Source organism: Littorina saxatilis, linkage group LG10 (genome assembly GCF_037325665.1).
Source record: "Littorina saxatilis isolate snail1 linkage group LG10, US_GU_Lsax_2.0, whole genome shotgun sequence".
Classification (NCBI taxonomy): Eukaryota; Metazoa; Mollusca; class Gastropoda; order Littorinimorpha; family Littorinidae; genus Littorina; species Littorina saxatilis.
In genome coordinates this window covers 27,690,370-27,702,079 of record NC_090254.1, presented here as the reverse complement: position 1 = coordinate 27,702,079, position 11,710 = coordinate 27,690,370, and the positions used below count along the sequence as shown (strand labels likewise).

General features: G+C 46.0%; 1 protein-coding gene across 1 annotated transcript in view; it reads left to right on the top strand.

Moving 5' to 3' along the window:
- Positions 1-10,497: 10,497 nt before the first annotated feature.
- Positions 10,498-11,710, top strand: part of LOC138977831 (uncharacterized) — a 31,199-nt gene continuing 29,986 nt past the window's right edge. The window contains exon 1 of the mRNA XM_070350438.1: positions 10,498-11,710. This exon is cut by the window's right edge and continues 225 nt beyond it. The gene's annotated coding sequence lies outside the window, so the exon portion shown is untranslated.

Sequence of the window (11,710 nt, the reverse complement as noted above, 5' to 3'; positions counted from 1 at the left end):
TCTTTCTCTCTCAGTCCCACCCGTTCTCTCTCTTTCTCACTCTCTATCACACACACACAACTCCCAGATCTACGATCCCCAAACAGACAGACACACACCTCGCTTTCCAACCACATCTAGTACTGCATGGTGCCGACACCACTAATGACATGATGCTTTGTGTGTGTGTGTTTTGCAGACTCAACAACGCTGCAATCTACTGTTGCCATGGAGACGCCGTGGACATTATATTTTCCCCTGGGTCACCTGTTGAGCCAGGTGTGAGGACAGGCCGGACCATGTGTGTCCGTGCCGGCTGATTTCTCGTCAGTCGCTGACCGTCTGGTACCAACACACAGAGACCAGGATTATCTTCTCTCATTCTTTCCGTAAGGTCTGTCTCTGTCTGTCGCAGTAGAGATAACTTTCAACTCTCCAGAGAGATACAGGCGTTTTCCGGAGATACGGTTTCAGTTTCGGTTTCTGTACCATCACAGACATTGTCGGTCCATCTTCGTCGGTACTGTCTATGCCGTCGTCAGTAATATTTGGTTAAATCAAAATCGACACTGAACCGCTACCATTATGTGACGTTTGAAGTGTGACGGCACTCACTGACAGCGATGGGTTTCAGAGATTCAGGTGTGATTGTTTGAAGCGCGATTCGGATGATACATGTGTGAGACGTCATCAGCCTGTTGGTGTGACCAGGTGGTTCAGGTGATTCACCTGCAACACGAGTGCAGCGTGGAGGCCCAGAGGAACACGCCCCATGGTGCGGGCTGCAGGTGTGGAGGACAGAGTTGCAGGTGTGGAGGACAGAGCTGCAGGTGTGGTGGACAGAGCTGCAGGTGTGTGCCGGGTGCCAGCCATGCCCCCCACCCTGCCCCTTCCCAGCTATCGTGTCCATGGCGCTCGCTGCAGTCACCAGGGTCCCATGTAGCATCACGGCAGGTAAGCTGTCTCCACTCTCACCTGTAGTGTCGTGTGTCTAGCTCTGTATGACTTTGTCTGTTACATGTCTGCTGAGCGGACAGATGCATGCACGCACACAAGCGCACGCACGCATACACACACACGTGCGCGCGCATACATGCACGCACGCACGCGGCATGCACGCATTCACGCATACACACACACACACACACACACACACACACACACACACACACACACACACACACACACACAGACACACACTCTCTCTCTCAATTCAATTCTCTCTCTCTCTCTCTCTCTCGCTCTCTCGCTCTCTCGCACCGTGAAGTTAAGTTGGTCTTCGCTAAGAAGACTTTTACTCGGTAGTATACATGTGTTGTCTTTTTCTGCGTACATGACAAGGTTCATAATGTAGTAGACTAGTGTCAACAGGTGGGAAAATCTTTGATGTAAAGACAGAGATGGTAACACTCAGCATGACTATACGAACAGACAGGTATAACGGCTGGTGCGAGACTGGTAATCTATATATATATATATATATACGACTAGTGTCTGTGTCTGTCTGTTCGCGATGCACGGCCAAAGTTCTCTGTGGATCTTTTTCAAATTTGGACACCGTATTCAGCTACACCCCGGTCACAACCTCATCGATGAGATATTTCAACACGTGCTCTCAGCGCGCAGCGCTGTGCGCGCTGAACCGATTTTGGTTTTTTTGGTCGGGATCCACTACCAGTAACTCTTCCTTATCTTCTCCAGTGTTTTCAGCCGCGATTATCTCCCTTCCTCCGTGTGGCGTCAATCCATATCCTCGTTACTACGTTACTATTTTTAGAAGGTCACTGCACGTTACTATTTTTAGAAGGTCTCCAGTGTTTTGCGCAGCCTGGTATTCGGCTCTACTTCTTCCCGGCGAAGCCGGTACCTGGCGAAGCGGGTAATCATCTAGTATATTTATATATTGAACTTGAACTTTATTTTTTATGACTTGAACTATATTTTGTATGACTTTTTTATGACTTGAACTATATTTTGTATGACTTTTTTATGACTTGAACTATATTTTTTATGACTTGAACTATATTTTTTATGACTTTCACTGATTGCCACAAGTGGCTTTTAAGAAATTATTTTTAAAAAAAATTAAATGTTGCACAGCAACCACCGAGGCTGTTGATTTTTGGTATGTGTTCAAGTTGAGGGATGGTCTTATTCCATTGGAAATCTCTAGCCAAATCTGAGATGGCGAGTCGACTTGTTTTCTATGTAAGGACTGTACCTTTGAAATGACGTGATGGCTGCACATAAAGTCTGTCACCTCGGGCTGTTTCCATTACGCGCAATATTTTCATTTCTGTTCCGCTTCGATCAACCATGACGCTTTTGCTGTCAGGCTGTAAAATCACTGTATATCAGACTCCGGTTGACGACGTATTGGTTCACTGAAGCGTAAAATACAGCAGAAATCATATGTATGCATACACATTACATTCTACACTCTCTGAACTCTCTGAACTGATCGCTTTCACCCTCACCCTTGTGAATACTTGCTTTGACGCTGCGCGAATGAGGTCCCGTGGGGTTGTGTGCACAAAAACAGAAAAAGTATCCACTTAAGTGAGAACCAAGCGCTGGGTTATAGTCTTATACTGGTTGTACTTGAGATTGGTTTGAAATGAAACCAATCAGAATCAGTGTTTTGGTCCCACCCACTCGGGCTATTTATCGTATCCACATCCATTGTACCACAAAGCATGTTGGGTTTTTTGACATTGTTAGTTTGTTTGTTTGTTTAACGCCCGGCCGACCACGAAGGGCCATATCAGGGCGGTGCTGCTTTGACATATAACGTGCGCCACACACACACACAAGACAGAAGTCGCAGCACAGGCTTCATGTCTCACCCAGTCACATTATTCTGACACCGGACCAACCAGTCCTAGCACTAACCCCATAATGCCAGACGCCAGGCGGAGCAGCCACTAGATTGCCAATTTTAAAGTCTTAGGTATTGCCGGGGTTCGAACCCACGACCTCCCGATCACTGCGCGGACGCCTTACCACTAGGCAAACCGTGCCGGTGACATTGTTGGTCGGTGCCAAATTAATATACAAATGTATCAGCTTCACTGCTTGCATTAGGTCAACATTAACTGTACTTGTGTGTTAAAAGACCCTGCTTTGAGCCCCCCCCCCCTCCCCACATACCTCCTCCCCCTTTATAGCCCTTGAAAACTTACCTCCGTGTTACGAATCCATCCTTTTAAAGATCTTATTTTGTCAGATTTTGTTAAGACTGTCTGAAGAGAGAGGGGCTGGGGGTGGCACTCTCGACCAACTTTTGCCCCTCCGATGCATGGTCAACCGACAACAGAGTTGTTTGACAACAGCAGTCTCTGGTGTAAATTGGCAAATGAAACATTTTCCTGATAATTTCAAGGTTAAACTGTGCGTGAATCAATCATCCGTTGGTACTTCTTCTTCTTCTTCTTCTTCTGCGTTCGTGGGCTGAAACTCCCTCGTACACTCGTGTTTTTGCACGAGTGGAATTTTACGTGTATGACCGTTTTTACCCCGCCATTTAGGCAGCCATACGCCGCTTTCGGAGGAAGCATGCTGGGTATTTTCGTGTTTCTATAACCCACCGAACTCTTACATGGATTACAGGATCTTTTCTGTGCGCACTTGGTCTTGTGCTTGCGTGTACACACGAAGGGGGTTAAGTCACTAGCAGGTCTGCACATAAGTTGACCTGGGAGATCGGAAAAATCTCCACTCTTAACCCACCAGGCGGCAGCGACCGGGATTCGAACTCACGACCTCCCGATCTTACCACCGCGCCACCGCGCCCGTCATCCGTTGGTACAATGCAAGGTAAACAGAACGAACAACAAGCTACAAGTATAAGCTTATACTAATTATTGTAATTCGTGATGTTTCTGGCGTTGACAGTGACCAACCTTATTACATTTTTATTTTTAACACGACTGCTAGCTTGTCATGATGTGACATTATGTACAGCGTCTTCGCAGGAAAAAACCCACATATGTCCAGTATGTCTAGCTGAAGCTCCCTAAGGCCAAAAAAAATAATAGGTGTGGTTACGGTAACATAGCCCCAAAAAATAGGGTAGGAAGGTAGGCAATCACTTTTTCTTTTTTTTTTACTTTTTTTTCTAATGTGTACAAATTAAACCTACTTGACAGGGAAATAAGTGTGCGACTCGGGCGCTTTCGCTTTCATTGCGTTTTCTGCACTCGTTTACTTGTTTGTTTTTGGTATTTTTTTGACAAATGTAATAAAAAGTTATAGGGTCGGCCCCAAAAAATAGGGTAGGTCGGGTTACCGTAACCACACCTATTTTTTTTTTTAGGCCTAACGTCTTGTTGTTTGGTTAACATATGGGGTAAGCAGGAACAAACTAAGCAAAGGATTAGTTTTTGTGTAACAATCTCTCAGTGCTGTTTGCCTTTTTCGTGTTCAGTGGCGAAAAAAACCTGTTGCACAACATGTCAGTGTTGACAGGGATATTAGGCACAAGTCACACTGCGCTTGCACAGCTACACGGCGCAGACAGCCTTACGCCGGAGTCCGTGTATCCTTGGCATTCGTTGTCATTAATTTAACAAAACTAAGGGCACAAATTTGTGGCCCACAAACTGCAAATGTGCCTCACAATTTTGTGGGCTTATATTTATGGGACACATTTTGGTTTTGTGGGCCACAAACTGTATTTGTCCGTGTTGTCTTACAAGACGTTGACAGTAAGCGTGCGTGGTCAGCAACGGTGAAAATAGCGGTGATTTGTCATGGGGCAGTGGACCTGACAGGTTTGTGCTACTTGTTGTGACGTGTGCATACCCGTAAAAAGTGTGGACTCAGGTAAACGCTAGTGATATAGAGTGGAACCCCCCTTTTAAGACCCCCGCCACACCTGATTTACCCCCCCCCCCAACCTCATTTACCACCACCCCTCCCCCTTCCCTTTTTATTGTGGAATCCTTGCGGTGTCACATTTTCTTTTTTTCATAACCTCTGTAATTTACCCCTAGTTTATGACTTCCTGTTCCTAAAGTCCTGAATTACTCCAATTTTCGGAGATCTTACAAAGGGGGTTCCAGGGTACCTGGCAGTGGAGGACAGCACAAACACCGTCGCAAAACGAGCGTTGTCATTAAGGGAGCGAGGCTTTGTTGACCACTAAGTTCGTAGACTCAGCATGGTTCCAGACTGGGTCTCTTGTTTTTCTCTGCTTGATAATTTGGCGTCAAAACAGACGCAAGACTCAGAGCTTTATGCAACGTGACAGAACGCACGGAAATGTCACAAGACGACTTTAAGACTGCATGGAGCGTTTTTGACGTTATGTATATTGTATAAGTGTAGCTGTGCTAAAATTGTGCTTTGCTCTAATCAAAGATTAATAAAAGCTCTTTGCTCCAATGGACTTGACTGACTGGTATTGTTCGCTGTACCGTCATGGTACCGTAGCTTGAAAAGGAGCTATCAGGTGGCTTTAAAAAGGTATTGACTATTGGTGCTCCAACTAGTGCTAACTGCTATCGGATCAGCGACATAGTAAGTCTCAGGGGTGTCTTTTATTGCTGATAAAACGGATTATAGTATCATCTGTCCATGTGGATGATATATTATTATATATAACGTGGGGCAAGTGTCGGTCTCCCCAGGAGACGAAATTCCTCCCGATGTTCGTCTTTGTTGCAGTTTAGTCCCTGAATGAATCGAGGAAAGATTTAAAACGCACAGTCCTTCTCGAGTAAACATTTCAACTCACAATCACAGATCTGACCAGGTCTTTTTCGTGGGACAAACCCACCCCTCCATGTGGACACATACCAACAATCGAGAGTGTGGGTACTCTATGTGCATACTTGGCAATGTTTGTACGAATGAATTTCTTAACGGACACTGGTGGAAAGCTGTGAAATAAATGTTTATCCACACGTTCTCACGATATACAGGAAACAGTCAGGATTATTTTGTGTGGTAAATGTTCAAATGGAGGGGTGTTTTTATCACGTATAAAGGATGGGCCAGATCTGAGATGACGAGCTCGAGCCGAATTGTTTTCACGCTTTGCTGATGGCGTGATGCCTGCCGACATCTCTTTATTCGTTTTCTGGAAGAGGAAATAAGCAGCACGGGTTCATTAATGGTTCGTATCACGTAACGTAAATAGACAATACTACATGACTTCCTGTGTCGTACCAAATGTACACGGGTTGCTTATTTAAATGCTGAACTGCGAGCGAAAGCGAGCTTTTCAGTATTTGTAAAAGCAACGATCATAAGAATCATAAGCAGTGAAAAAGCAGGTCCCTGCCAGACTATATATATTATGTGAGAGTGGAGTTTGACACGACCTCATTTACATGATATATACACACGTTTGGTTTGAACGATATTGTTATCTCATGAATGGTCTCTCTCACGTATGTAGGATAAAGCACCGCATATTCCTATTGTCAAGAAATATGTACAGGTAAGGCATTTCAGCTAGTTTTACTGGACCCCAACAGGCTTCTTTTGGTGTCAAAAACGCGTTCATTTGCGTTTTGGCGTGACTTAGGTTAACCAGGCATATGCATGCCGTAGGAAATTGTTTTCTCACCTTCCCTCACAGGGTTTAGTTTATTTCGGAATCGTTTTGGGCCATAATCCGACGAATTTCGTGGCTGAAGCGAAGCGTTTTCGCGTTCCGATCTGGCGGCCATTATATCGCGAACGTCCGCGAGAGTACGGAAGTGGTGAATTCTGGGTAAAAATTCCGATGACGTCACAAGCAGTATTAATGGCAGAAGCAACTTTAGCTGCTGAACCTTACAGTTTTGAGCCTGGGGGTTAAAATTCGAGTCGCTTCCTCCCAGTGAAAAGCTAGCAACAACAGAGTCTCGCTACCCCAAAGTCAATGAATCTATTAGATTTTTTCCATTTCTTTATTGTCCCATCACATTCCACAACTTGGACACATACCACAACTTGGACACATTACCACGTCTTGGACACATACCACATCTTGGACACATACCACAACTTGGACACATACCACAACTTGGACACATACCACATCTTGGACACATACCACAACTTGGACACATACCACAACTTGGACACATACCACATCTTGGACACATACCACAACTTGGACACATTACCACATCTTGGACACATACCACAACTTGGACACATACCGCAACTTGGACACATACCACATCTTGGACACATACCACATCTTGGACACATACCACAACTTGGACACATACCACAACTTGGACACATTACCACATCTTGGACACATACCACATCTGGGACACATACCACATCTTGGACACATACCACAACTTGGACACATTCCACATCCTGGACACATTCCACAACTTGGACACATTCCACAACTTGGACCACAAGCGTGACTCTGTTGCTGCTAGCTTTTCACTGGGAGGAAGCGATCCGAATTCGCCAGCGATATAGGACAATAATTAAAGAAATGAAAAAAGAAAGAAAAACAAATCTAATGGATCCCTTGACTTTGGGGTAGCGCGACTCTGTTGCTGCTAGCTTTCCACTAGGAGGAAGCGATCCGAATTTCCCAGCGATGGGACAATATTTTTTTTAACATTTTTACAAATCGCGGTTTTTAGAAAAAAAGGATTTCCTCCTTTTTCATCACAAGAGAGTCCCACCCCTGTTTTTAAGATCTGATTTTTTGAGGTCTTAAAAGAGGGGTTCCACTGTAGCCTCGCTGTATAGGGAGACCCTCGCTGCCACTGCTGCCTTTTTAACCTGTATAGGGAGACCGCAAAGAATGTTTGCCGTTTCGCCACAGACTTCTTATAGCAAGGTGAAAGAAGTGTGTGTGTATCGCACCACTCACTGTTTCTCGCTCGCTGCAGACGGGGGAACATTCTGTAGGTGTCTCATTTTTTCTCACGCTCTGCTCTGCTTTCGCTGCTCACGTTTTCGGCTTAGTTGTTATTTGTTTTTGCCAAAACGAGGATCACTTCGAACGTTTTCGTTTCAGGGGACAGGGTGTGTTTTGTGCAGTGCGGAATACAAGGTAAAATGGTCGATGTATAATTTCTTTTTACTACTGTTGTTGTGGGGGTACATTTTTTTTTTTTAATACTTGACCCCGTAAAGACGAGTCACGGGTTACTCGGTTGTTGATATATGACAAAATCAAATGTATGGTAGACGATGGGTTTTTCAATTCAGTCTTGGAGTCGTCACGCTTTGTCTCGATTCATCTGCATGTGTAAAAGAAAAGAAAATCGAAAGAAAAGTCATAGAACAGACCGCAAGAAAGGCAAGGCATTTCCGTTCTTGACATTATGATTCTCGTCTCGGTTTTAATGCGAATCTTTCACTTTGCAATGTTCAGTAACCCCCCCCCCCCCCCAGCCCCTTTTGCGACTTCTAGATATCTTAGAAAATCAGGTCTTAAGCTGGAGTGAGGTCAAATTGCAGAGTTTAGGAACACAGAATCTTAAAAAAGCTAAGGTCTTAAATTGGGAGGGGGGGGGGGGGTGTCCTTAAAAGGGGGTTCCATTGTACTACCGACTTCTCGTATCCGCATTCCACAGCGACTAACTAGAAAAGAAGACTATGTGACAAGACCGCGTACCACTGACAGGTACAGGATACTATAGGTACTTGACCGCTTGCTGTGATGAAGGAAGTGACAAGATGGTGACAGTGATTTGGAGAGCGAGGGAGGGGGGAGGGGGGAGGGGGTGACTGGCGGATCAGTGACCACTGAGGGTGTCACAAGAAGGGGGGAAGGGGAGGGGGAATTCTGAGGATGACATAGTGAGTACTTATTGGAGATGATGATAGTTTTAACGTCCTCTTAGAACCAATTGGCCTATCTTGGGACAGGTAGAGTTGATATGCTTTATGGGGGGACAGGACACTGGACAGACATGCAAACAGAGAACACATATGATCGTGTTATAGATCTGGAAGTCTGTTGTTGCGATATTTCAAAATGGGGATGGAAGTAAAGATATTGTTGGGGTTGTTGCCATAGTGTACGCGAAATATGTTTGGAGTGGAGCGGTTTTGGAGGCTTATTTGCTTTTTACACCCCCGGTATAGGGGTGTGTATAGGATTCGGTCGATGTGTTTGTTTGTTTGTTTGTTTGTGTGTTTGTGTGTTTGTGTGTTTGTGTGTTTGTGTTCGCATATAGATCTCAAGAATGAACGGACCGATCGTCACCAAACTTGGTGAACAGGTTCTATACATTCCTGAGACGGTCCTTACAAAAATTGGGACCAGTCAAACACACGGTTAGGGAGTTATTGGTAGATTAAGATTCTACAAGGACTTATAGAGGGAAATATTAATGGTCAAAGGGAAATAACCTTCTCAGTTGTTGGCAGTGAGAATGGTAAGGACGGGGGTGTTTTTCCTACCTCGGAGGAATTTCTTGTTATTTATGTAAAATATTTTTCAGACTTTTGGAGAGGTGTTGCGAAAGGTGGGTGTAGGGGGTTGGGGGGGGAAGACGCAGCGAGCGCATCGTGGCGTGACCATCAGTGTCAACCTCGCAGGTGTGGGCAATCCGCCGCGGCCAGTATAGGTGTGGGCAACCCGCAGCGGCCAGTAGAGGTGTGGGCAACCCGCAGCGGCCAGTATAGGTGTGGGCAACCCGCAGCGGCCAGTATATATAGTGTGGCGGGCACGTAGGGTCACCTTGAGCACAGCGCAGTCCGTACAACACTTCTCTCTAACCCGCAGTGACAAAAACCTTGTTTGTTTGCTGCAGGCTCCCCAGGCTCCAGACAGAGAAAAGACAAGATCGTGAGAATAGAGCGCGAGGCAAGACTGAGACAGACTGTGAATCGTGTGTGCTCGGCCCGGGGATAAACTGTTAGTTTTCGGGGGGCTGTTGTCAAGATTTAAGACGTGGCACGTATATTGTTTTCTTCGTCTACAGGCAGTTTGGCAGACGTGGCACAAATACCACCTACCTGATACCCGACTGCTCCCAAAGATATGCAATAGCGTTGAAGTGCCAGTGGAATATCTTTGCAGTCTGATAGTAATAGTCGGCCTTCGCCCCAAACGCCGTTTGTCGAAACTCGCCCGCTCTTTGATATTTTAGTCAAGGACTTCTCTATATCTACAGATCGGCCAAATTGTTGGCATTCTTTGACCAACCTGCCTCCCGTCACAGACATGAATCCATTTCTATGTCTGGCCGACCGTTCACTGAGCTCTGTACAGTCAGCATGTTTATGTGCCACATACCGTACCACTAAAATGTACTACCAATAGCAGAGAAGATCGAGCGTTGCCGAGAGCGACAGACAGACAGTGCAGGGTATAGGCAAGTGGTGAGAGGAGGAACGCATTACTAGATTTACTGATAGCACACACTTCACCCTTTCCTCGTATTTTCTGCTACCCCCCCCCCCCCTACTCACCCCTCACCCCCCCCCCTAAACCCGCCTCTTTTTCCTTCAATCTCACAAGATCATGCCACCGATCAAACACAGAAAGCTGGCTGTGTGTGTGTGCAGGAGGTGCTCCTCGCCAGCTCCAAGTTCAATTCCAATCAGACATGACAACTTGATAGATTCACCTCCGCTTTGCCTGTGCCGGGCCGACTTCACAGTTTGTGCCGACTCGCAACCTTCCACTACGTCTCCGTGGTAATGGAAGTGGAAACCATGTAACAACCCGAGTGCCGCGCAGATCGCTTCAGGTCCCCGAAGTCGTTATGTGATCACTCAGTCGCTTTCTCGGAAATAATCTTGTCACGACTGACCATGGATTTATAGATCCAGCTCCATTACTGGTCATTGGCTTAAGGGCCCAGCTCCACAATTGACCATGGATTTATAGACTCAGCTCTATTACTGGCCATGGATTTATACGTATAACTGGCCAAGGATGTATAGATCCAGCTCCATTACTGGTGCAACTGCTCGTGCAGGTCCACCTTGGTAGACGACAGGATGTGGGGTGAACGCTCACGAAGATCAGCCAGTACACTTACAGTGTGAGTCGTTACCGTGTGGTAACTCGCCAACAGCCTTCGCGGTCAGGGTGTGTGTTGTGTCCGTGTGACTTCTCATGCAGATCGGCTTTCGCAGTCAATTTGTGTATGTGATGATCGTGTCACAGTTCATGAGATCAAATTTCGCAGTCAGCGTGTGTGTGGGTGTGGTGATGGTGTAAGCTCCAGTTCCGTGTATATGTTGACCGTGTAAAAAAAACTCTTGCAGATCAGATCAGCCTTCCCAATCAGTTTATGTGGTGGAAAGTAACACTACAGATCAGACAAGGCAACCCTCTCGTTCAATGTGCGTATAGTGACCGTGTGACATCAAACGGTCAGTGTGTGTATAAAGACCGTGTGACACCAAGCAGTGTGTGTACATTATATTTACTGTGTGATGGGACCAAGCGGCCAGTGTGTGTATAGTGACCGTGTGGCATCAAACGGTCAATGTGTGTATAAAGACCGTGTGACACCAAGCAGTGTGTGTACATTATATTGACCGTGTGATACCAAGCGGCCAGTGTGTGTATAGTGACCGTGTGACACCAGTGTGTACACTATAGTGACCTTGTGACACCAGTGTGTGTACACTATAGTGACCGTGTGACACCAGTGTGTGTACACTATAGTGGCCGTGTGACACCAGTGTGTGTACACTATAGTGACCTTGTGACACCAGTGTGTGTACACTATAGTGACCGTGTGACACCAGTGTGTGTACACTATAGTGGCCGTGTGACACAAAGCCGTGTGTGTAC